Here is a 27,367-nt window from a genome sequence, read left to right as displayed (position 1 = left end):
CCTAGGGCTGTTGTGAGGACCAAATTGAGTAACATTTCCCAGGCTATTGCCAGTTGGGTTGACTTTTTTCTTGCCCCTGAACTTTGATGACTCTGGAAGGGAAGTGAGGTGATGACTTTGTGCAAGCTGAGCTCACTTGAATCCAATTCATGCACAGGTCAAGATACCATCCCATGATGTCACTGGTCCTCTTTGAAAAGGAAGGATGAACAAGAACATCCCAGAGCACTTTGATTTCACCTTCTTGTATCCAATTCAGCAATGAAATACCAAATAATTATAGGTACCTATCTCCTATAATTATATGTAAGTATATATGTTGTATATCTACATATATAAGAAGTTATATATGTATACATATATATACACACATTATCTATATTGGTAGATAGATATTTGTGTGTTGTCTCCCTCTATAGAATGTATCATTTTGTATTTTATGGAGAAAGAAACTGAGATCCAGGGAGAAAAAGAACTTGCCCAGATCATGCAGACAATAAACAACCCACGTGACAGGTGTGCTGGTCTACACCAATAGAAGAGAAATTTAAGAGCAAACTGTTTCCTTTTTGTCTTTTATTACCATTGCCTAACACAGTACCTGGCATATAGTAGGTGCTTAATAAATGCTTATTGACTGCTAACCAGTGGGATACACCTATTGAAGAAAAACGATCAAAGACAACACAGTTTTCAAGCAGAGATTGGATGCAACTAGCCATGGTAATAGCAAAGGCACTGAAGACCTGAAGACCTGGGCAAGTTGTTTGACCTCTCTGGGCCTCAGTTGTGTCATCTGTAAATTAAGGGGGTTACACTAAATGGCTTTTGAGGTCCCTTTCAACTCTAAATGTCTGAGCCTATGTTCTGTTCTATAGAATGATTTATCATTGTAATTGAGCTGAGTTCCCCGGCCTTAGGTAAACAATGAGGCACAGTGAAAAGAGCACTGGTCTCTAGAGTCAAAAGACCTGGATTCAAATTCTGCCTCTGATGTTCACTACTTGTATTACCTTGGGCAAGCCACTTCTTTCTTTCGGAAGAGGGAAGGCAGGGCAATTGGGGTTAAGTGGCTTGCCCAAGGTCACACAGCTAGTAAGTATGTGAAGTGTCTGAGGCTGGATTGGAACTCAGGTCCTCCTGACTCCAGGGCCAGTGCCACCTAGGTGCCCCTGGCAAGTCATTTCACTTCACTTTCCTCCTCTTCAAAAGGTGGAGGTTGCCCTAGATCACTTCTGAGTTCCCTTCCATCTTTAGATCTGTAATCTAGGCCATTATTAGAAGGAAAAGAAAATTTAAAGGGAAAGCTAATTAGCATGGCTTTGAACATGTATTTGAGGTGCTTATTACTCACCTAGGTAAAGATGTGCTCAATGGGCAATTAGAGCATATAGTTCTGGCTAGGGGTCGAGGTCTGAGCCAGATCTGCATCTGAATCCTGCCTCTTGGGTAGCACACTTTTGAGTTTGAGATGCTGTGGAACATCCAGGTGAAGCTGACCCACCAGTCATTGGAAATGTGGGTCTGGAATTCATTGTAGGGGTCAGGCTAGGAACCATCTGCACAGGAATCAGAGTGAGGCCCTGGGAGTGAATGAGATTGCCAAGGGAGAGAAGTCCTGCTTGGGGGAACAGTGATCTTAAAAAGTTAAGGAACTAGCAAAGGGGACAGAAAGAGCCCGGTCAGATGGATGAGAGATCTGTGAAACCCAGAAGCAGGTATTCAGCTGTGTCAGACGTTACAAGGAGGCCAAGGAGGATAAGGGCCATTGGCAAAAGCTAAAACCGATTTTTCTTCATAGATTAGGGATGGGCCAAACACTCTCACTCTGATTATACCAGAACAACCTTGGTAGATAAACTTACTTGGTAGCTGTCAGATTCCAGGGTCAGTGATGTCAATCTGGGCCAACTGTATACAATAACAGAGTGGGCTGCTACTTTTAAGTTGTGACTTTAAGGGTACCAATTGACCCCTATCTCCCACCCCTGAAATTTCTTCCACCAGCCTGCCACTTGCCTGAAATTCTGCACATTAATATTTCTTCCCCAAACCCTTGTTAAAATGCAAGTTAGCTGCTTGGAAAGTTTGATGCACGAAACTCTTATTGGCTACCACTGACCACCTTGAAAAACAGAGAAGCAGGCCCTTAGGTAATGAGACAGATAAATTCTCAACTGGTGAAGTGATGCTAGGGAAGAAAGAGATAAGTTTAAGCTCTGGGGACTGCCAAGGAGGGGAAATATCTAATATAATGATGTGCATGTGATAGGTGTTTAATAAATTTTTGTTGAATTGATTTGGGCTGTGGGGAAGAGGTGATCTAGGTAGGACTAGGGGGTAGAAGAGGCAGCTGGTAGATGGGGGGGAGCATAGAAGCAACTGGGAACTAGGGAGAAAGTTGAAAGAGTGAAGATAGTTTTAAAAAGAAGGAGGGAACGAAGACAAAAAAGGAAAGGAACGTGAAGAAAAAGTTGGTGGACTTTATAGTCTTTTCTATCATAAAGTCGGCTACCAGATGCTTTTTACAAAAATGATGAATAAAATGTACAGTCAGTCAGTGATGCTGCTTCTCCTTCCCCCTAGTCTTCTACTCACATTTGCAGTGCTGTTGAGATCACAGAAGCAGCTAGATGGCTCAGTGGATAGAGCACTGGGCCTGGAATTAGGAAGGCTTGAGTTCAAATCCAGCCTCACCCACTTACTAGCTGTGTGATTTTAGGCAAGTCACTTAAGCTCTGTTTGCCTTAATCTACTGAAGAAGGAAATGGTGCTTAAGTGTCCTTTTCAAGAAAACCCCGTGGATGGTATGGTCCCCGGGGTCATGAAGAGTCAGACAGATTTAACAGCAAAGAGCAACTCAATGTTGGCCAAAACCACAGTGAATTCTATTGAAACCCTAGTGATGATGCAATATTGGTAGATTTCTGTTGTTTTTTCCCCTGGATAATCTAAGGCAGTGAGAAAATGACTTGACCAAGCCCACCAAACTGGTATAGCCTGGAGTGATCTACCAGATGTCCAAGCCTCCACATAGTGTCCTCCTATGGCATTTAAAGCCTTCCAGGACTCCTCTACTTGGCATTTAAAGTCTTTCACAGCTTGGTTCCAATTTACCTGTCCAGTCTTACTCTTTATTATTCCCCATCATGCTCTATCATGCAGCCAAACTGGCCTTCCCGGGGTCCCTCACACATGGCGCTGTCCCCTCTCTCCGTTCTTGTACTGGCTGCTATTTCCCATGTCTGGGATGTACTACCATACATGGCTTCTTAAAATCCCGTTTCTTTCAAAGCTCGGTTCCAGTGCCACCTTTAACACGAGGCTTTTCTCATTCCTCCCTCCCCCTCCCCACCATGTTAACGTCTCACTCCAAATTGTCTTGTTTTGTACTTACTGTACTGCATGTCCCAAAAGTCTTAGTTCAGTTTTAAGCTTTAACAACTGGAAGATGCACTACGACTTTTGGGACACGGTATTACATATCGCCTTCCGCACATGATGTAAGCTCCTTGAGGGCAAGGGCTATTTCATTTTTGTCCTTGCATCTCCAGCATTTAGCACAGAGCCTTGCACATAGTGGGGGAACTTAATAGTTGTTGGTTGATTGGCAGAGGGCACCTTTCGGGTGTGCTATCGATAACCTGGGGGCAGAATGGCCTACTTTGAAAACAAATGTGTGTTTTAACAGTTAGCAATGATGAAATCCCAAACTGCAAGCTGCTAGTTTATAGCCCCCTACTCAGAAGCCTTGAAGAGCGGCAGGAACTAAGCCGAGGAGTGAGAATCAGTCCTGTGGTTCTGAGCTCCTGCCGTCCTGTCTGTTGCTTTGTCAAAGACTTAAAACTACGCTGCGAGTTTAGTTGGTTTCACGGCTGGATCTCGCCCTGGATGGTTTTGGTTTTGTTTGGTATGCGAGCGTGCGCGCGCGTGTGTGAATTTGCTTCCAAATCTCTTCATCGACAAGTCATAACATTAATTGGTCAGCCCCGGATAATCGAGTTTATATACTTACTGCCCTTAGATAGAAGAGTCCCCAAGGACTCGCTAGTGTGTGCCCGGCACCGCTCCAGCGAGGTCCATCCTGTGCGGACCCCCTTAGCCTCCCAAGAAAGTCCCATCGCTGGCATGCCATTCCAGGGCTGGGGTTTGGTATTTGGAGGCAACCTCGGGTCTTCATCCTTCACCCGGAGCAGCCAGCCAGCAATTATTAAGCGCTGATTACTCTGTGCTAAGCGCTGGGGATACAGAGAAAAGCAAGACTAACCTCCACAAAACCAACCAACCCAACAAACCGTTCGGTCTCTGTCCGTGAGCAGCGTGCATTCTAATGGGGGAGCAACTGAACTGGCATTTTTGTGCGTTGTGTAGATTTTTGAAATTCTTGGCCAAGGCGCATTGGCTCAAACTGGAGCTGACAGCACGTTAAAATGAAACAAAGCAAAAACTTCCCAAAATATAAGTTTAATCTGGGCCCAGAGGCTGCAAATAGGGGCACCCTTAGAGGGTATGGGGTGGGGGTGCCCCAGGGGATAGGAGGAGGCACGCCGTCTCGGACTTTGAAGGCTGCCAGCCCAGCAGGCCAGTGCAGCCCCGGGAGACTGTCCTGTTTCTCGACGACAACACAAAACGACCCTCCTTCTGCCCCCGACAACCTAGAAAGCTCCCACTGCTCTCCCTTCCCCAGCACTCCCGGTTCCCCAGCTGCCCCAAAGCCTGGGGGACCATTTGGAACCTCAGCCCGGGAAGCCCAGGGCATTCTGGGAATTGTAGTTCCGTTTCACCGCCGGAGGCGCCTGCGAGACCCTTGACTTGGACTACATTGCCCAGGGAGCCACGAGGGGTATATAAGCCGCAGCGAAGCGGAGTCCAAGTGCAGTAACCATGTGGATGTTCTGCTGAACCGTTTCCTGAAACTCACAGGGGTGGGAGGAGGAGGAGGAGGTGGTGGAGGTGGCGGAGGAGAAGAAGAAGAAGGAGGGGGAGGAGGAGAAGCAGTAGCCGGAGGAGGAGAGGGGAGGTGGAGGGAGCGAGAGAAAAGCGAGGCGAGGCTAGGCACCCGACTGGACGAGACGAGACGAGACGCCGGAGGGGTGCGAGTCCGCGTCCATCCTAACGGGACCGAGCTCCAGCTTCGGGGACATGGAATTACAAAGTAGCTGCTAACGCTCTCCCCAGCCTGGCTCCCAAAGCGAAGCGGGCACCGCTCCTGGGGGCGACAAGGTACGGTCTCGGGCCGGGGAAGAGCGGCGAGCGTGCAGGGAAGTGACCGAGGGAGAGACAGAGCAGAACTTTTCTGCTCCGCCCTCCCCGGGCGCTCGGGGCTCCGCAGGGTTGGGGGCTGCTCGCACACAGCTGGAGCGTCCTTGTCAATTATCTATTCCCGCCCCCCCTCTGCCTTTTATATATAGGTCCCCCCTCCGCTAGCCAGAGCAACCGGCTTGCAAATTGCGGGTTCAGTCCCGCTCCCTCCCCCAGCCCCAAGTTAGGAGCTAGGCACCAGTAGCAGGAAATAGGTCCGGGGGTGGAGGGGTGGACGGGATAAAGGGAGGGGGGCACGGCAGCGCGCGAGTATATCTCCTCGGGGAAACAATCTTGGGAAAAAAAAACCCTCCGGCTGCACGGTCTGGTAATGCATGCAAGTGTTGGAGCCCAGGTCCGCTTGGTGCCCGGGGTGGAGGGTGAGTGGGTGAGGGTGGGAAAGGTGACAAGGGAGAAAACGGGGGCGGAAGAGATGAGATTTGAGAATGTGGCCTGTTTGTTTTTGGGGAGCGGGGCGAGGATGCCCAGCATCACGCAGGATACCCTCCCTTCTCCTCCGGCAATCAAGCGCTCGGAGATCCGCTCACACTTTCCCCCGAACTGTTTAAATATTGCAGAGATGCGAGACGCGAGTGTTATCTGTCGCCTTTTGGAGTGCGTGCCGGGAATAGAGAAATCACCTTCAGGTTTTAGATCTAGGCTGAAACCGAATCATGAAGAGACAGACTAATCAAGTTTGTAGGAGGCTACCTGAGCAGGGATCCAAGGCTTATTAGATAAGCTGTTCTTGGTGTCTTGAACAGACACCACAAAAAGGGACATTCTATGGCCCTTGTAATGAGTCATTTTTTCTTCCTTTTTTCTTAAAAAAAAAAAAAAAAAACTCAGGCGCTGACCCAGTGGAGCAGGAACTGTACCACCCCAATTTGGGTGTGCTGTAGACACCGTTGGCTTAGCCTGTGACAGGTGAGTGCAATCAGTAATGAGTATTGCTTCCTAATTGTCCCCTGGCCCTTAAAAGCTGTTAGAACCGAATGGAGGTAGAGAAAGGACTGTAGGGCTCGGGCTGTAGTATTGATTGTCTCCCCTTGATGACAGTTCTGTGGAGCACACACATGGCATGGGGTAGTTGAGTTGCCTTAGGGAATCAGTCGCTGCTCTAGCATTCAGAGTCAGAATTGTAACTGACAAATCAAAGATCTGTAAGAAAGTAGAATGGCATTAAATGGGAGCAGAAAAGAGAAAATCTGACTTGTTAGGTAGTGTGCGTGTGATTTAAATCTTCAAAGATATACTGTGTTTCATCTGCCAACCATATAAGCAAAATTAACTACCTCAAAAATAACTTTTCCACCAAGTGAATATGTGCTTGTCAGTTTAGGATTGGATGGGAAGAAAGGACTGTCTTTGGGTAAATGAAATAATCACAGCTGATTTGGTTTATTTATTTATATCGAAAAGCTAAGTCAAATCTAGACATGAAGGAGAAAATATCAGCACTCAGCACTTGGCCTGAACCCAAGCACATGTCAAAGGATTCAATAAGTTAATGCTGTTGGAGTGCCTTCTGTGGGACGTGAGTTGGGGCCAGGTTCTGCTATAAACACAGGCCCGCAAGCTTTTCCAGATTGGCTTGAGATGCATTAGAGGAGGGAGGCTTGTACTGTGTACATACATCCATGCAACTGTAAGCTTGCCCATCTGAAGTTTTCTTCTTAAATGGTCAAAAAACAGGGCCACAGGGGGTGGACGGGTCTTGGTAACTCATGTAACAGTCTAAATATTTAGCTGTTCCCTGGGCTACAGTCTTTGGGCTTTTCTAATTTGAAAAGAAAAAAAAAATCAGACACTTCATTAAAGAGGTGTAGCGCTTTTGTTTCCTGTTGATAAAATTCTCAGGAGTGCTAAACGAGTGGGAAGCATTTGTACTCTATTCATCTGTATTTGTGGAGAGACTGGGCCCATTAATTCATGTGGTGCTAATGAGGTTAAAGCTGGGAGTTCCATCCCCTTCCTGACCAGTTAGTTCTGTACAGAGCAGAGCAGCTTCACAGCCACAGATTGGCTTTCTCTCTCTGGCCACAATGCTTCTCAGATGCCTGCTTTTGGGTCAGAGGTAGGGAGAGAACATGCCAACAAATTTTCTCCATCATATCCTCCAGATCTTTATTGGTAGACCTGTTTGTGAGAGCCATATATCTTTGGTTTCTTTGGGGACTAGAATTTTTAGGGATGGTTTCTTGCTTTCTGAAATCAAAGTAAGTTGTTTGGAGTAGTGAAAAAGAATGCTGGATAGGGAGTCACAAGGACCCAGGTTTCAGATCCTGGTTCTGCTCCTTGCTGCTCTGGACCTCAGCATCCTCATCTGTAAATAGGGTCTAGGGGCTTCACTGATGGCCCTTCAAGCTCCTTCTTCTTCTAAGCCTGTGTGATCCTATGATCCAATACAGATTGAGTGTAACATTATGATCATCAAACCTTGGATAATTTCAAAGTTTGTCACCTAGAGGGTGGATCAGTAGGGCTCACTGGGTCTGTCCAGGTTGTAACCTTATTCAAGAAGAGTTGCTTGACTTGGGAAGAAAGCTTTGGTCTTATTAGGAAGTAGTATGGGTACTTTACTCTGAAGTTATGGATTTAAAAGTCTGAAAATAGAATAACTCGTTTCAGTTTAATTCTTTGAGCCACTTTTGAAGTGAGATACCATTTTTTGCCAAGTGTTTTCAGGCAAAAGTGGGTGATCATCCTTATAGCTAACATCCTATGGTGATTTAAAGTTTGTAAAATGCTTTACATGAGACTAGAACACATCATCATTTATTCGTTCATTTCGCAGATACTGTGAGTCCCAGTTCTAACTCACCATAGGACCTTGAACAAATCAGTGTTCCTTTTGGAGGCTCAGTTAGCTTAGAAATAAAGGATCTGGGCTAGATGATCTCTCAGGATTCTTCCAACTGAAATAGTCTCTCACTGTGATTTATGGAACCCCTATTGTGTGCGAGGCATTGCTTTAGACCCTAGCGAAGATCCCAAAACAATAAGGTATGGCTTTAGTCTTCAAGGAACTTATTTTTGTGCAGTGCAAATGAAAGAAATAGCAGGAAAAATATAATAAAATGAATTCACAGCTTAAGCTGCAAATATGAATATTGGTGCCTTTTCACATAACCTTCAAGCTTACTTTGTTGCTCATTGTACATTTTTTTTCCATCTTGGAAGTACAGGCTGCCCTTTGGCTAATCCGATGTGGAGCAGAAAAGCCTCTCAAGGTTTTCTTTCCTTTATCAGCCATGGAAGGTCCCGCATGTTCCAAATGGTATATCTATCCCTAGCAAGTTTTCTTTAAAAGCTCTTTTTGCAAAACTCTGATATAAGCCTCATCCTGTGGCACCGAGGTGAATTATGTTGACCTCTATGTTGGATCTCATGCAATATGTTTTAAAAGTGACAAGATATCATCTACTGTTTTAAAGAGAATAGCTCTCTTTGTTCTTTGAGAACCTAAACAGAGCGATAATATAGTAGGATAAGTAGATGAATTAGTAGAATAAGAAAGATGAAAATCTATAGGATAGATTTGGGAACTGTTGCCTTATTCAAAGGTGGGGAGAACAAAGCTAAAGAAAAAAGTCAGTAAACAAATTATCCACGTTCAGAGAGTTGTTGAGAAAGTATTATCAGATGGCTTTTTAGGTTCCATGGGAAATCTGTTTGTGATTTTTAAAAGAAAAAATGAGCTGCTTATGAAGAAATCAGAGTACAGACAGCAGAAAAATAAAATTTAAATTTGGCTTGCAGTTCTTTTTCTAGGTCAGACTGCCCTGGGATAGACCTGGTTTAAGCAGAGTCGACACAAGGCAAATGTGTTGCCTTATTTGTTGTTGGTTTGATTCTGTTAACGACAAATAAACACACACACACACACACACACACACACACACTCACACTCTGCATTCATAGGCCAGCTCTGTTAGCGGAGGCCTTGGCAGTTGTGTGATATTAAATTATTTTCTTGTATTCGGTGTTGCTGACATGCTGTCCTAAAGAGCAGAGCTCAGGACTTGAGTAGATCGTCTTGACTAATATTAGTGCATTGACATAAGCATTGTTGTTGCTTTTGGAAAGTGGACAGTGTCTTAGAGGTTGGCTTTGGAGAACCAATGAAGGGAAATGAATGCAGGCTTACCCCTGGCAGCCTGCAGTCTTTAGTAGCAGTAGAACATAAGGTTCTTGAGGGCAGTAACTATTTGAGGATTTTCTGAGCTTGTATCTCCAGCACTTAACAGTGTTATTTGTACTTTTTTTTGGTCCCAAGCTATGATTTCATTAGTGTATGGAACTTCCTGTGTGCCAACTCCCTCCAGTGATGCAGGTGGGCACCCCTTCTGTAGCTTTAGACACTTTAGAGAGAGAGAGTTGTTTGGAGGTTCTCAAGCTAAGTGCCTTGTCAATGGCCACACGAATAATGTGTCCGAGATTTGAATCCAGGTTTACCTGAATCCCAGGCTGAACCTTTGTCCACTCTGACATTCTGCCTCTTGTTTTGCACATAGTTTTCTCCAGGCTGCCAGAGGGGTCCATGGCACAAAAAAATTAGGAAGGAAATCCCAGACTGAGTGCCAGAGCCAAGCTACCACACAAATTGTTTGCCCTCCCCAAGAGAAGCCAACACATCACAATCCTTACAACCCATACACTGGGCCTACATCAGTTCGGTTAAAGGAGCAGCCATGAGAAATGGGATTTAAGGTGAAGACGTTCTTGTTGACTTGTAGAATTGAGAGCGATTAGATATTTTATTCGACAGTTTCCAAGCTCTTGCTCCCTTTCTCATTGTGACTCAAAATGTCGCTGAACTGTGTGGCCATTGAAAAGAAAAGAAAATAAAACGCGTACATTTGAAAAGAGACCTGAATTTCATAAAGTCTTATTCCAGTTGGAGCCATATAGTTAGTGGGCCCCATTTCTAGGTTTTTGATTTCTTCTTCCATATCAGGCTGTTAGCATCTGCCATGTATGATGGCTACACTATTGTGGGTACTAGAGATACAGAGACACAGTGGAGACAAGGCCCCATCCTCAAGGAGCTTATATTTCACTAGTGGGTGCCAGCATGTATGCAGATGAGTACATGGTCAATTAACAAACCTTTATCAAGCACCTGCTAGAGGCCAGGTACTATAGAAACAAATACCGATTAACTTTATATTGTACTTTAAAGTTTGCAAAGAGCTAGTGCTCTCTCCCCTTCTCCCCCTCTCCTCCCCTCCCCCATCCCCTTCCCCTCCCCCATCCCCTTCCCCTCCCCCCTTTCTTTCTATCTTTCTTTCTTTCTTTCTCCCTCTCCCCCCCTCCCCTCTCATCTCCCTGTCTCTCTCTGTCATGCTCTCTCTCTGTCTCTCTCCCTCTCTCCCCCCTCCTTTCCTCTCATCTCCCTGTCTGTCTCTGTGTCTCTGTCATGCTCTCTGTCTCTCTCCTCCCTCCTTCTCCCTCTCTCTTCTCTCTCTGTCTCCCCCCATGCACACACACATATACATAGATGAAATCTCATTTGAGCCTCACACCAACTTTGAGGAGAGATGGATTCTGTAGGCAAGATTATCCCCCATTTACAAATGAGGAAGTTGAGGTTCAGAGACTTTAAGTAGGTCCTTGGGCTCCTGGGTCTTGTTTCTGAGTGTCAAAGTTGGGACTTGAACCCAGGTCTTCCTAACTCCAAAACCAGCCCTGTATCCATTAGGCTACTCTACCTTTCCAATATAAGTCTTATGATAGAATGATTTGGAGCCGGAAGTGATCTTAAAGGCAAACTAGTCCAATATTTTCATTTTCAGGTGAGGAAAGTGAAGGGACACTTGTCCAAGATCATAGAAATAGTAAGTGATCGGGAAAGGGATAGTAACCCAGCTCCTCTGACTCCAAATCTACTACTTTTTTGACTGTGCCCCTCATGTTTCCCAAATCTGTACAAATATATACAATTTCAGGAGAAAAGGAGCATTAACAACCCAGACAAGGAAAGGCCTTATGAACGAGCTAGCCCCTGAGCTGTGCTTCGAAAGGAGAGAAGGATCCTAAGAGTTGGTTAAGAAGTGAGCTGCAGGGAAGAGGGAGGTCTGTTCTGAATAAAGTCCCTAGGCTTGGACTTGGTGACACCTTTGTTCCTACTTGGAGTCAGTCATTTGTTCGCTTCCAACCAGATGTTCCACTTTGTTCCGGATAGTTGGCGATCCCAGAGAGGGGATCTTCACATCCTCCTAGTGGTGTTACTCGATGTGTATTATTCAGCTGGGCAGTTATGAAACACTTGCTCTGGACCATTTTCTGGACCTGTCACAGACACAAACAAGAACAAAGTAGGCCTCGCCCTTGATGAGCTTAGAGTCTATACCTCTTGCCACCTGCAGATTCTCTTTACCTCTCCCTTGTGGCTCACGCATCTGCCCAGGATTTCTGTCAGGAAGAGAAAAAGCAGTTTGGGGAAGAGGGAAATTCAATCCCAGGTGCAGGATTGTAAAAGTCGGGGCCTAATTTCTGTGGTTTCACCTCCTTTATTTTCTCATGGTTGAAAAATTACCACAAGAGTCTTCCTAGCTAGAACATTCTTCCCACATGTTTGTTCTAGTGCATGTGTGGGTGTATGTACATGTATGTATGTGTGTGCACACTCGTGGGCTTAATACATCATAACAATTACCTTCAGAAACGATGGACTTATAAGTAGATGGTGGCTAGAAAGTGTGTGATGTCCTCTTGTAGTGCGGGTTCTCCGGAGAACTTTATAGTTTGAGAACGTTCTTTGGTGTTACTAATAACAAATAAAGGGCAGCGGGAGTGACGTGTTAATGACAAACCAGAACCTTGCTCTTGTTAATAGCCCTACTTTACTGAAGTGGGAGAGGGGAACTCTTGAGGGCTGAGTATAGACTCTTCTCAGGGTGGGCAAAACAGGTAACATCTGTGTGCATTCATTTCCTCTTTTGTTGAATGAGTATAAAAATATCTACTGCTGGTTGCGTACACAGTTTAATTAACTGGTATTTGCCCTGTGCTTTGGTGGAGAGCAAGAGGTCATTGAATCATTAGAACCTGAGTGGTGTCCTTCCTGTGACCATGGAGAGACACTGACTTAACCTCTTAGTCCTCGCAGACCACTCTAGAACACTGTTAGTGGATGGAATTTATTTCCAATCAGTCAATAAGCACCTATCAAGGCCTCTACTATGTTCCAGACACTGTGATAGTGCTGAGCGTACAAAGCCAAAAGACCCCACCCTGAAGGAGTGCACGTTTTATCGGGCTATTTCACGTTGATGAAATTATATATCCAGATTAAAAAAAAACCCAACCTTATCCAAGCTTAATAATTTTTTTCCCTCCTTCAGTAGCATCCACCTTGGCTTGGTTGCCTTTTTTCCCCTTTCTTGTTATTTTTCATAGTCACACTACAGAATGGGCCTTACTTTGTCCTGGCTCCAAAAGAATTCTGTACTGTGAATTAGGAGACCTTGATCCTGGTTTTGGTTCTGCTGCTGCTAGAAGCAGTGTGACTTTGGGAATGTCCCATTACCTCTCTGGGCCTCACTTTCCAAATCTTTGAAATGAGAGTGATAGTCAGTGATCCCAAGGGTCACTTCTTTGATTCTGCAGTGGTGACCCGAATCCATTGAAGTTCAGGGTGAGGTCTGTTATACTGGCAGTCAGGGTCAAGGGAGGTCTGCAAAGGAACACAAATATTTTTCTATTATGTAAAAAATTACATCTATGTAGATGTCAGTGTATCTTGAGTCATATGTACAGCATTTGATTTTTTTTAGTGGACACATTGTGACAATTATAAGATAATAGATTAAGAAAAGAAAGGCACCTTGGAGATTATCTAATCCAACCATGTACTTTTTTGGATGGGGAAACTGAGGCCCAGACATTTCCAGGGCTTTGCCCATGGTTACGTAGCTGGTGAATCTGAAACAAGGTCCTCTGACGCTGCTTCCAGCATTCTTTCTACCATCTCATACAAAATTGCATTATATAAGTGAGAGAGACTTTTGAAGGCTGTACAATTACTATATGAAGGAATTAGGGAATCACTCTGTAGTTACATTGTTTTAATACCAGTCTATTTCTGACTGTCTTGGGTCATCTAGGAAGATTGCAGAAAGCTAAAGCTTCAAGCTTTGATGATTTACTTTTGAAAAACGAAAGCAGGATTTTTTTTTTTTGCTTTGAGAGAATTACTATTCAGAATTGAATAAAGTTTCTTGTGGTGGGCACAATCTGAATTTCTAAAGATGGTCTGATGACTTGAAGATCAGATTAACAACTAGCAGAAGTGAAAGGGAGTGGGGACTCAAAAATGCCTTGTTGCTAATGACTATTTCACAGCTCAAGATTTTATCTTCAATTATCTTTGCTTAAAGGAAGTTCTGAAATGTTACCCAGGGACAGCCAGAGCTGTAGTGAAATGAGAGTCAACTGGTTGAATACAGATAATTTTAAAAAGAAAAACTCAAACTAGACAAATAGAGGTGTGTTTACTATCTCATTTATTGTTAAACTAGCCTATATATTTTGGGGGAAGAAATTAGACTGAGAGGGACTTTTTTTGTGATCCCCTGTAACTTGATAAAATAATAATGATGACAGTGACAATGATGATGACTACGATGATGGTGATGATGATACCAGTAGTAACAACCGACATTTATGTAGTTTTAAGGTTTCTAAAGCCCTTGACATACCCTCCCATTCGTTCCTTGCTACAGCCTGTGAATTAAATGTTAAAGGTATTGCTAGTCCCATTTTAGAGCTGAGAAAACTGAGACTTAGCAAGAAAATTCGCTTGGGCCATAAAGTCAGCAAGTGTGAGAGGCAGGGCTTGACTCTGGGCTTTCCAAACTCCAAGTCTTCTGGACCACACTGCCTCTCCCATAGAGTAGTGCCTGAGCTTCATTTTCTTATCTACCTGTGCTTTTCCTCCTTAAATATTGTGGTTCACCTTACTATACTCTCATCTCCAACCATTAAGTAGATGCTCTAGTTAGGCTCTTAAGCCATAGAGTTTCTGTAAGGCATTGTGATTAGCACAGTATATTATTTTATAATCCATAGTGTCCTTCAAGGCTTACTTCTGCCATCAGGCCTTTCCTGATCCCCTCTGTTGGGGTCCTCACCTTCCTCATCTGGGCGCATGTTGTATGCCCTCCATAGGATGTAAGCTACCAGAGGGCATCGGCTATTTCCTTTTGGTCTTTGTATACCAGCTTGTAATGTAGGCCTATCATGGAGTAGGGCCTTCACGAATGTTTCTTGAGTTGAGTTTGCTGGATTTCTAAGAGGCTGGCTGCCTTGTGGCTTCCTGGTCTCCCAGATAATCTTTAGACCTCTCCCTTGATGCCTGATTTGGAGGGTGGCTCCTGGATTTTTATCTTCCCCTTAAAATTACATTTGGAGAGCAAATAGAAATAGAGCCAGGCCTTGCTGAACTTGGCAAACCTGTGTCACTCACTGAATGTTGGAAAATAAAAGCCAGGAGGAAATGGAGTTACAGGCTGGCTGGTTTAGCGGTGAGCTGTTGGTTGTGTCTTTCTAACTGGGAACTAGATTGAAGGATTAATTTTATACTCTTCTAGGGCTTTTATGAAAAGTTTGACTTTGCTACAGTGGATATAGGGGATTCCCAGATTCCCAGAGCAGCCCTGGGCCCGAGTCCAGTCCTCTGGTTTTAGAGTTCCTCTTCTGGGGCCCAGAGAAGTGAAAATGACTTACTTGAGGTTAGACAATGAGTTAGTGGCAGGGCCAGGTCTTCTGACTGTATTGTTCAGGGCTCTGCTTTGAAAGTCATAGGACATGGATTCAAATTCCACCTCTGAAGCTTACCACCTCTGTGACCTTGAGTAGGTCACTGGAACTTATGGGACCTCATTTTTCTCATCTATAAAATGGGGGAACTTGACTAATTGCCATGCGAGAGCCCTTTCTGTTTTAGATCTGTGATGCTTTGACCTTTTCTTCATTTCTTTTTGGGTCTCTTCTTTTTTTTTCCTTTTCACTTTTTATTTTCTCTTTTCGAAATGATAGAGTAAGAAGGCTTATTAGAGCGTCAGCTTGTACTGAGAGGTTCAGGTGAATGAATCTCAAATCTTCATATAATTCTTTATTCAACCTGTGTGAGCCCTGGGCATTCTTTGGAAAGAGATTGAGATGTTGGCAAACATGGCAGGGACTCTGACCTATCCTGGAGCTATACTCTATCCAGAAAATGGATTCAGAGCCTCACAGACCATTGTCAGAAGATAGGCAAGGTTTTCTTTTTTTCCTTTAATGTGATAATGACAATTTTGAGGTATCCTTATACCAGGGACTCTTGCATTCCATGAGCTGATTTTAAGAAAAAAAATTAATAATTATATTTCAGTATAATTGGTTAGCTTTGTAATCCTATATATTTTATTTTATGTGTCTACAAACATCATTTGGAGAAGGGGTCTGTAGGCCTCGTCCTGCTGATGAGTCCAAGACTCCCTCCACCCTCTCCACCCCCTCCCCAAATAAAACAAAACAGACACTAAGGGGCTCTTCTTTACACATCTGTGAATAGTGGACAGAAATCTAATGTCTAGATGAAATTATTCCAGTAGCCATTTTTTTATCCCTACTGTGTGACAGGCATTTACAATGGGAAAGGTCCAACAGGGCAGTGGCTAGAAAGCCAGTGTCAGTGTTAGAAAGAAGCTTGGGTTTGAGGCCTGTCTCTGACAGTGTCTGGCTGTGACTCTTTTAAGACTAGGACTTGCAGAAGTTGCTTATTGACATTGGTAGAGTAGTTTTCTCATCGGGAGCTTCCTTTATACCATTGAAATCATAGATATAGACCAAAAGAAAAAGAAAAATGCCCGGAACTGTCCCAGGAGCTGGGAATACCAAGGCAAAAATTGACTCAGTGCATACATTCAAGGTGCTTAAATTCTCCTGGAATGGGTGGTAAATGTTTGGAGATGGGGAGAGACAGTTTTGATGAAGATCTGTTGGTTTGGAAATCTAGTGCACCAAAATTAGGGCAAGTGAGTGCATGTTTGTGTGTTCAAACCCTTATGTATAGAAATTTATACTTGAAGATACTTTTCAGTTTCTGTCTTAAAGAAGATCAAACAATGTAAAACCCCTTAAATCTAGAAATGAAATGTCCCTTAAAGTGTGAAATACCAGAAATATGATGATGTAAAATGTGAACTTCTTGAGGGCTGAATGGGCTCATTATATGTGTTTCTAGAAGTCTCAGTGCCTTGTACGTTGTAGGTACTTGATAAATGTTTGCTAAACTGAATTTAATTACATAGTGCTATTTTCTGTGAAGGAGCATAGGCTCATAGTTGTTGTTCATCCTTTGTTCTCAAAGAAGTGACGTTTTTACTTACATGTGAATTGGATTTAAGTGAGGCAGAGCTTCAAAAAGTTGTCAGTCTCACTTGCTCCTCTCGAGTCATTGAAGTCCTGTGGCAAGACAGAAGTCAAGGTGACTGGTGATGGCCTGGGATACAGAGAGAGTGACGTTGGCCTTTCTAAGGCTCCCTATAGGTGCATAGGCTCATAAGATTAAGAATTGAGAGGGACCTTAGAAGGTTACGTACTCTAACCTTGTTTTCTGGATACTTTCTGACTATGAGGAGCAAAATTTGACTGAAGCACATCACCTTCTGTTCCTGCACCCCTAACTCGCTTGGGTGGCAGGATATAACAATTATGTGATTGTCCCAAAGTTCCGGTGAGTTTCTGAAAACATCGACATAAAAAAAAAAACTCTTTCCTTTAATGCTGGTGGCATCACTGTTTGTAGTGTTGGGTGCAGATCTTCTCCTTACTCACCATTTTTTTGGTGGCAGATTCATTTTTGTTCTACCATAGATTTAGGATGGACTTCAGATTTCATGCCTGTTAGTAGTGGACTGGTCCTGGTGATGGAATCCTTGTCAAAGAAGCTATGGAAGCAGAGCTCAGACCTTGACCTTAACTTGCTTTACTACTTGAGCATAACAAGAAGAAGGCTTGGGAAAGGCATTCTTTTCCCATCCTCTTCAGTGATGTCCAGAAAATTGCCAGTTGTGAGTGAATTGAGCAGTCAGACCCATTGGAGTGGGGTGATTAGGAAATGGGTAGTAGGTGGCATAGGGGATCTCTAGGCCTTGACAGCTGTGATTTGCTTTGCCTAATTTTAAGGTATTTGTAGTGGCCTGGTTACTGGAAGTCAGACTGTCAGGCTTGAGCAGCCAGGTGGTTCCATGTTTAAATAAACAAGTGTGGTTTGCTTTTCTTTGTGCGTTTGTAAAATTCAGGGGATTGGAGATTCAAGGTCACTTGATAGGTATCAAAATACAGTCACTCTGTCATCCCCATGGGAGGGAGCAGAAGAATGTTGTGGAGGGGAATGTGAGATTTAAAGTGAAATGAGGGGGGTTCCCAGTCCTGGGGCTGTTTCATACTTCCTGTGGGACTTTGGGCAACTCAATCTTTTTGGGTTTTAGTTTCATTTTCTGTAAATTGAGGGGGTTGGATTAGATCAGGGGTTCTTCACACTCAATAAAATAAATACATAGGATTGTAAAAGAAACCAATTATACTGGAATATTGTATTTCAGTATATTTTCCAGCATATATTTCAAAATATTTAAAAAATTCTTTTCTCAGACCCCAGGTTAAGAACCCCTTGTTCTAGCTGAAGCTTTATATTTACTTTGTTTATATTTTGTACTTATTTGTGTATAGGTCCTCCTCTAGGTCAGGGATTGTTGTGTAGTGAGGTGTAGTGGCTAGGCCAAGAAGACCAGGTTTCAAGTCCTGACTCTGACCCATACTGGCTTTGTAAATGTGGGCAAGTCACCTAACCTCTAATTGCCCTGGGCAACTCTCTAAGACTCTAAGTTATAGAGGAGGACTGACCCATCTTGGTAGAGGGAGTTTCCTCACCTGGAAATCCCCTAAACCAGTGACACCACTAGAGCAGGCCCTGTCTGTAGCACAGTTACTTGGGACAATAGTTGGAGCCCCTAGAAATGGTTCTTCAATTGACTGAAATCAGCCTCCAAGGCCTTATGCAATCCTGGGGTAACCCTGGGGTTAATTTTTAAGTATTCTAATTTAGCCTTAGTTTCAGGGGTTGCTAACTTCTTAAATCTGAATTTTGTGTAGGTGGATGAGGAGATCTTAGAAAAACTCATCTAAGGCAGTGAGTGCAGTATGTGTCTGGGAAATAAAGATGGGGAAAATTACAATAAGTGGATTTTTTGCCATCATCAAAGCTTTTTGCAAAAATGCTTGCATTCTATACAGTGAAGTGAATGCTTTGTTTCTGTGTGATTGTAATCTTCAGCCCAGTTTAACACTATTGAAATAGAAGAAATTCAGGTCATTGTCATTTCTCTGAATGTTTCTGTAAAAGCTATATAGGTTCCCAGAGTGGGTGATATTGCCCCTTGGGGGACACTGGAGTGATGGGGGGGTTGTAGCCTTGGGTGCAGTTGGGGGAATTGAATAAAAATAAGGGGGTATTAGAAGCGTAAGGAAAGAAGAGAAGCAAATTTTGAAAAACCATTCATATATGTTTCATCTGTTGTGTGACAGAGTTAAAGTTGGAGTGATTACATTATTTTCCAGATAAACACATAAAATGCAAGTTATAACCAATCAGTGGTCAGGTCCACCAGCAAGTCTTAACAAGCAAGTGTTGGCAGGCCAGTGTGTCAGGCATTGTTGGGAAGTCCAGCATGCACAGGTATATGTACATGTAATGACTTGTTTACAATACAATACTATAAGGTTACATGATGCAATATTGTGTTATCAAAATTTCAGTACAGGGGAAAAAACCCTACAAAGTTACAATAAATTATTAAATTTAAGATGCATCATTTAAAAAAATTATATATTTTTTGAAATGATGTAAATTAAAAAAAAACTGTTAAAGAAAGTAGATTTCCAAGGGGGCGCTGAGTAATTTTTTTTTTTTGAAAAGGGTGAGGTAGGCCAAATAAGTTTGGGAACCTCTCTGCATTAGAGAAACCACCTCCATAAACTAAGAGGATAGGATCCTATGAACTAAAATTCTTTAGAGGAAGTCAACCCAGGAGAGAGAGAGAGGAAATGCCAAAGAATTCAATTTTGAATAAAAAAAGGAAAGAATTCCCATTAGAACGAAGAATGAGAGTTGTATGAAGAAACTGGTGTTATCTGACAGAGGACTCACCAAACTTAGATTTTACAAAGATAGGTTGGGGATGATAGAAAAAGGGCAAGTACCTGAGGGGGGGAACAAAAGTGCCTGTGAATTTCATGTCGTCCCAAGACTGTCTAGAGTACTAAAGCTTGGAATGAGAGGTTGGGGAGGAGAGCAGATGGAGGAGTTTTCAGCTCTATTGGAGGAAAAGAGAGGATCAAAGAAGGGATGGGATGGCTGCTCAGGAAGGGCATGGGACCACGATGGCTGACAAAGGAGACAAGATAAACCTGCTCGGTTCTTATTTTGCTTCTGTTTTCTCTGCCAAGAAGAATGGCTTTGGACTAAAAAGCATAGAACAATATCGGCTAAAAGCGAGTTGCTGCTTAAGATAATGAAGGAGATGGTAATACTATTGGCTAGCATTTCTATAGGGCTTTAAGGTTCGCCAAGTGCTTTACATATTTTATTTCATTTAGTAAGGGATCAGCTAGCAGCCCTAGATGCGTTCAAGGTATTTGGCCCAGATGACCTACATTTTTGAGGATTGAAAGAACTGGAGGATGTAGTTACTTGAACTCGTTGTCAGTCGTAACGTTTTTTCCTAAATAGTATTTTTTTTCCAATTACATGTAAAGACAATTTTAAACTTTTTTAATAAAATTTTGAGGTCTAAATTTTCTTCCTCCCTTCCTTCCCCCCCCTTCCTCAATGTAGTAAGCAATTTGATATAGGTTATAGATGTGTACATGTAAAACATATTTCCATATTAGTCATGTTGTGAAAGAAAAAATAGAATAAAAGGAGTAAACCACAAAAAATAAAGAAAATATAGTTTGCTTCAATCTGCGTTAAGAATCAATTAGCTTTTTCTCTGTATGTGGTTAGCATTTTCCATCATTAATCTTTTGGAATTGTCTTGGATCATTATATTGCTGAGAAGAGCTAAGTCAATCATAGTTTATCATCACACAATGTTGCTGTTTGTCAGTCATAATTTAAAGATGGTGGAGAAAGAGAGAAGCACTAAAAAGACTGGAAAAGGGCATGTGTCTGGATTTTCAGAAAAAGAAGAGAGTGAGTAGATCCTGCAAACTATAGGCCAGCAAACCTAATTTAGATTCTTAGAAAAATCAGTAAACAATAGTCAGTCTCTAGAAAAGGAAGTGGTGATCACAGAGCCAATCTGGGTTCATCAAGAAAAGGTTGGGCTAGACTAATCTGACTTCCTTTTTTGAGAAGGTTATTAAACGATGATCAAAGAGAATGCCATATTTAAATACTAGATTTTAGCCAAGCATTTGATAAGCATCTCATTTTATTTTATGGAAAAGGTAGAAAGATATTGGCTAGATAATTTTACAGTTAGATAGATTTGGTTGAATGACTGGAATCAGAATAGTCATTAATCCTTGGATGTCAGCTTGGCAGATCTTCTCTAATAGAGTGCTTCAAATATCTGTACTTGGTCCTATGTTGTTTAAGTTTTAATAATGACTTGGGTAAAGGCATAACGGGCATACTTACCAGATTTGTAGGTGATACAAAGCTTTGAGGGTTAGCCAGTGCACTGGATTCACACTCAGGATCCAAAAAGATCACCTTGGCAGGTCAAACCACAGGACTAATTATAACTGAGCACCTTTTAGGATGTAAGTATATGATGCAGGGCAGAGATGTCAAGCATGGGTCTCAAGCAGCCAGCAAAACACCCAAGTAGGCCAGAACCGGGTTAAAATGTTGCTGGAAAATTAAAAAAAAATGAAAATACAGTAGGATAGAATGTTAATTTGTGGTTTTCTAAGTCAGCATGTGGCCAGCATGGCTCTGTTTCTATTAGAGTTTGATGCCACTCAGGTAACTTCGTGGACAACCACATGAACTACCACTCAACTCTATATTACTGTCTCCTTATTCATTAATTCTTTATTTTTTCCAGCTTTCAAGGCAGTCTAGTGGGTATGTTATGGAATAATCTTGTCCATTGCCAAAACTACAGAAATTTTGCTCAGCTCCCACTCCAAATTAAAATCAGCAATATTTTTTCCCTATTTTCTGGCTTTCCCCTCTCAGTCTCAAACCCTGAATTTATAGGCTTAGCAAAACTCACTGTTACCAGTCTATAAGTATTTATGAAATACTGACTATGTATCAGACAATGTGTCCGATGCTGGGATACAAAGACAAAGAATGAAATAATCCTGACTCAAGGAGCTTACATTTTGCCAAGGGAGACAAAATGTACATACATAAGCATATTCAGAATAAATCCAAGGTAGTTAAGTACAGAGTAGTTAGGGAGGTCAGGCACTGTCAGTTGGGAGGATCAGGAAAAGGCTTCGTGTGGAAGGTGGTGCTTGAGTTACATCTTGAAGGAAAAGAAGGATTCTGTGAGATGGAAGTGAAAAGAGAGTAGGAAGACATGGAAATGAGGGATAGAGTGCCATGTGTGATAAACAGAGAGAACCATTTGCCACACAGTTTGTGTTCACATTTTCAAATAATATGGACCCGGGAATAAACATTTAGGTAAGATATAGTAGCTTGCAGGGGGAGGTGAAAGAATAGACTTGCTCACTGGAATTTTTCTCACCAGTACCTCAAACGTCTACTGCCATTCCCACTGGTGTCTGCCCCAATCCACTCTATTTTGCTCCTGAGGCCAGGCACTCATCCATTTGTATTTCACTCTTGCCTGTCTACCTCCTGTAACCCCTAAACTTGGGCAAAAATCTTTCCTCAGAAAACAGAGAAACCACAAAAGAAGCTGAACTGTCCTTAGAGCCTGTCATTGGTGTCGCCCCAGGATTCTTCCTCCTAACCATGTGTTCCAAAGTCTCTATGATTCTCAGAAGAGCCAAAGTCTCTGGTCATAGGGAGTTCACCAAAGTCTTTGTGATGTTGTGTTTTAGCCACACAGGAGTACATGAATAATGCAAAATTTGGTAGGTATAAATGTAAATTCTTTTACTTGGGTTCAAAAAATCAACCTCCCAGGTACGAGGCAGAAGTCATAGTTACAGCAGTAGTTTCTATGAAAAAAAAATCTTAAGATGATTTTTATTGGACAGCACTCTTATGGGTAAACAGTGTGCTATATAGTAGCCAAAAAATTAATTTGATCTTGGGCTACAGTAAGAGAAAATAAGGAAGTGATACTACCCTGGCCTTTAAGACTACATCTGGAGTATTATTTTCATGTTTGGGCCCCACAATTTAGGAAACAGATTAATGAACTTCAGAATGTTTAGAGGAGGGCAGCCAGAAAGGTGAAGGCCCTTGAATCCATGCCATATGAGGGAGGATCAATTCAAGGAACTTGGGAATGTTTACCCTGGAAAAGAGAGGATGCAGGGAAGACAATAGCTGTTTTCAAAGACTTTAAAGGCTGCCATATGGAAGAGAATTCAAACTTGTGGGGTAGAGTAATGAGTAGAAGTTGTAAAGAGGCAAATATAGGCCTGATATAAGGAAAAACTTCCCAGCAAAGCTGTTTAGAAGTGGAGTAAGCTGCTTTTGGGATGAAATAGGGCAGCTAGGTGCTGCAGTGGATAGAGTACCAAGCCTGGAATCAAGACTCATCTTTATGAGCCTCAGACGCTTACTAACTATGTGACCGTGGTTAAGTCACTTAACCCTGTTTGCCTTGGTCTCCTCATCTGTAAAATGAACTGGAGAAGGAAATGGCAAACCACTCCAGTATCTCTGCCAAGAAAACCTCAAACGGGGTTATGACTGAAACAACTGAACAACAAAGGGGTTCCTTTTCACTGAAAGTCTTCTTCAAGGAAAGACTGGATGACCATTGGTTTCTCGTGTTTAATGGGGATTATTTTCCAGATATGAATGTACTAAATGGCCTCTGAAGTTGCTGCCAACCCTGCAAATCTGTAATACTATGAGTGCTGTATTTGAGTTTACCTGTCTTGGGCATTGTGTTTGGGTGCACTAGAGTGAAAAGGCCTTAAATATGATCTCTTGTTGGAATGCCAACCTTTTCTCATTCTTCAGACCTTTGCTACTGAGGACTTTAAAAAAATGTTATCCTTTATTCATCCTATCCAGCTATTCTAGCTATGGCGGAATGAATGAAGGAGACAGGAAATGGAGTAGAGAGGTCTCCAAGTTAAGTGTAAAAGCTTTTGAAAACTTTTGAGTATTTAAATACAGATTCTTAATTGGAAATGCACCCAAAGTAATTTAGTTCTGTTCAAGGCAGTTTTTAATTTTTTAAAATGAGCATTTTTGTTCATATTCTTTAGCCATGCTGACAAGCCTATAACTAGTGAACTTTCCAATGATGGTGGTGAGGAATAAATTTATTTCTAACATTGTTTTATTTAGAAACTCTTTGGAATATGTAAGTAGGATTCCATTGTACTTTTCCATCTCCCATACCCAATAATGTGGGTCAGCTTAATAAATGTTTATTAACAATCTCTTGTATTCAAGGTACTGTACTAATTGTTGGGGATAGATGTAAAGATGGAAAACTTTGCAGTACTTGCTCTCAATTAACTTATTGTCTAACATTCAAGGGATCTGGGGGAAGGTGGTTGGCTTCCACAAGTATGATAGAAGGAAGGATACGATAAGGACAAAGAGAAGCCTGGCAAAGACTATAAAAATTTTATGGCAGTGTCGAGAAACAAATATGCCAACTCTTCCTCCTGGCCCTTTTTGTCAGAGGTTATGGAATAAGCAGCATACAGCTTGGGAGTGGGTGCCAAGATCTGAGGTACTGTCAGGAAAAAAACTAAGTTTCAATGAGTACCAGAAGATGCAAGAAACAGAAAGGGACAAGATTGAAGATAAATGGGAAATTAGAAGACACAGTGCAAAGGGAGGGCAGAGGAGAATAGGGCCAGGGGAATGTTAGGGCTGAGTTTATAGTTGGGGAATGATGGAGGTGGCAGATGGCTGCCTGTGGGTACTCCCTTCCATGCTGATCCCAGGCATCTTATGTAGCTTGGGTCCTAGGCCAGGAGTCCTGCCAACTGACTCTAAACATTTAGATTCTTACCAGGTATCTCAAGAGTAGACCCCTTTGTTGATCCATAGGTACAGTGCATAAGTTAACAGTTTGACAGTTTACATGAAAAAGAACTAGATGTTTGAGTGGATCATAAGCTTAGCATAGACCAGTTATGTAATCAGTCTGCTAGAAAGCTTAACTTGGTCTAGGCTTCATGTCACAGAATTTTCTGATTTGCAGTTCACTATCACTGAATTTTGTGGCATACATTGCCATGGCCAAAAAAGTTTACTCTGCCATGTGATTACTTTAGTACAAAGGTGGGAAGAGGGGAGGGTGGGGAGAAAAATATGAGAAAATATGGTACAGAAGAAAAAAAGGAGAAAGACCTAAAGACTTGTCCACTTGCCGTTTTACTAAAGCAATCTTCTTAATACAACACCATGATTAGAAGTCTCATCCTCCATTTCATGAATGCTTTGTTTTAAGAAAAGAATTAGGAGGAGCCAGACCTGACCAGCATCAAATAACATCTTAAAAAATGAAAGTGATCATATTTTAACGAAGAAGAAAAGACTTATCAATATGTAAATTCTCCCCGTGTCAGCTATCTGCACCATGTCAGACCACTGACCCCTCAGAGCTAAGATCAGAATTTATAGCAAAGATGGAAAAGTTGTAATGTTATCTAATTATTCAGATTCAACCCTAAATCATATATGGCAAGGAGAATAGAGATTACATCGACTATAATAATTTAATCCAGTAGTCAAACTAATGTAAAATAGTTGCTACAACAGGAAGATCAAAGAAGCCCAAAAAGTCCAAAGAAGTCCTTAGTCAACAAACCTTTGATTTTCTCACTAAATGGAGAAAGATAGCTGCCAAAGTCAGTAGTACCATGTTAGAGTATAAATATTTGGGAAAAGGATGATGGCAGACTATGAACAGTGTTGTCTCATAAAGCGAAGAAATGAGTAGAGAACAAAACCAGTCCAAAGAAAGGTTGGCAAGATATTCAAGGACATTCACAGATGAAAATGGAAAGAAGCTACAAAAGGAAGAAAAAAAGGAAAAGAATTGCAAACACCACTACCACAAATCATTTTTCACCACTCTTGGACCATGCCACTTCAGAAGAAGAAAGTACTAGAGAAAACAAAGATAGGAAAAGCATATGACCTGGATCAAACATATATAAAGGAGGGCAATACTAGAGGAATACAATTGCCAGGGCATTGAGGGACCAATTTAAAAGATAACTAAAGGAGGAGAAGATACTGAATATGTGGGGGGAAAAACCACCTTGGGCTTTATAAGTGACTTATATGTCACTTATAAGTTATATCAAGTGACTATATTTGTTGATTATGTTACTTGTTATATCAAGTGACCAAGAAAATGACTACCAATCTCTCTACCTAAATTTCATTTCTACAGAATCATTATGACGATCATTTATATGCATAAATTGAGGGCATCCTTGATGAGAGTCTTAGAAGGGAACAAGCAGGCTTTTGCAATGATATTCAACAATTGACTATATAGTTACAATATCAAAGCTGACTGAATGACGTAGAAAAATTAAAGAAGCCATTGTCTCTCTATTGTTGATTGTAGAAAGAGCATTCCACAGGGTAGAACAAAAGCTGCCTTACAGGTTCCTTTACCACAAATCAACTCTCATCAGTACATCAAGGTAACTCAAGACTCCTTGGAAGAAGTTACAACATCTGTTCAATGACCTAAACATCAGGTGAGGTATAAAACAGGGAGATGCATACTCACCAAAACTATTTACCACTGTTATAGAGATCAGGCATGAGGTTCAGATTGGGAAGGATGGTGAGGTCCTCCAAATGTTCAGCTATTTGCATTTGACATTATATTGATTGTATCTAGCCCCAAGACATTGGAGAGCTTCATAGAAAATCTCTGTAATTACTCAGAAGACTTTGGCTTATTCATCTATGTGGGAAAGACAGACTGAATGAAGTAGAATGTCTGTTGTCTGGATTCAACATCAGAGCTTTACAACACTACGTATATCTGGAACAGATAATACTGATCAATGGTAAGCTGGGCCTAGAGTTGAAAAGGAGTAGGAGAGTGGGCTGGATTGATTTTAAGAGATTGCAAAACTCCTTTACTGACTCCAGGCTTCCCACAATAGTAAAGACCCATCTTTTCAATGCAGACATTTTACTGGTGTTGCTATATGGCAGTGAGACCTTGGGCACCACTGCCTTTGATGACCTAGAATTGAACATCACCCAGAGGACCATGGAAGGACACGTAGTGGCCGTGAGCAGCCTGCAGCATAAATCAACAAGGAACTCTGTAATAAACAGGCATAAAGGATGTCATTTGAGAATTAATTGTACACCAGAAAGAGAGGATGGACTGGTCAGATAGCAAGAAGGAGGGATGACAGGTGGACATCCAGAGTAGAGTGTTTCCCTGGTGCCCTCACAATGTTGGGTGAAAGAAAGGAAGACCTCTGTTATGTTAGGTGGACTCCTTGTAGGAAGACATGAATGAGAAACACAGGATGAGTTATGGTCTTCATCATTGGTTGGAGCTCCTCGGATAAATGAGATCATATATCTATTTGAGTGTTCGAATCTTCCTGAACTTTAAATTAGCCTTTCTCTTGGGTGACGAAGATAGCTATTGTCTGTGAAATAATATTGCCAGGTTCATTCCTCAGTTTACTTGCTGTGACATTTAACTGTCTTTTAATTGAGCTCTTTGCCTTAGTGAGTATAAATTCAGAAGCACTGGAATCTCCCACAAGCCTATTTGATCTTCTAGGAAAGATGAATATCTCAGAGGAAAAGATGACTTTCCCCTATTGTCCACAAGCTGCTGGAGCCCTTGGGTGTCCAGCTATCCCAGGTGGGTTTTAAAGGCCAGAG

General features: G+C 42.1%; 1 long non-coding RNA gene across 1 annotated transcript in view; it reads left to right on the top strand.

Annotated features, from left to right (window-relative positions):
• Window positions 1-5,018: 5,018 nt before the first annotated feature.
• The window catches only part of LOC118830949, a 35,201-nt gene continuing 12,852 nt past the window's right edge, over window positions 5,019-27,367 (top strand). The window contains exons 1-2 of the long non-coding RNA XR_005009117.1: window positions 5,019-5,223; window positions 6,151-6,228. This is a non-coding gene — a long non-coding RNA (uncharacterized LOC118830949). The remainder of the gene's footprint in view (window positions 5,224-6,150; window positions 6,229-27,367) is intronic.

Source organism: Trichosurus vulpecula, chromosome 9 (assembly GCF_011100635.1).
Source record: "Trichosurus vulpecula isolate mTriVul1 chromosome 9, mTriVul1.pri, whole genome shotgun sequence".
Classification (NCBI taxonomy): domain Eukaryota; kingdom Metazoa; phylum Chordata; class Mammalia; order Diprotodontia; family Phalangeridae; genus Trichosurus; species Trichosurus vulpecula.
Note: the sequence above shows the minus strand (reverse complement) of the source record. Positions and strands in the feature narration are given on the sequence as shown.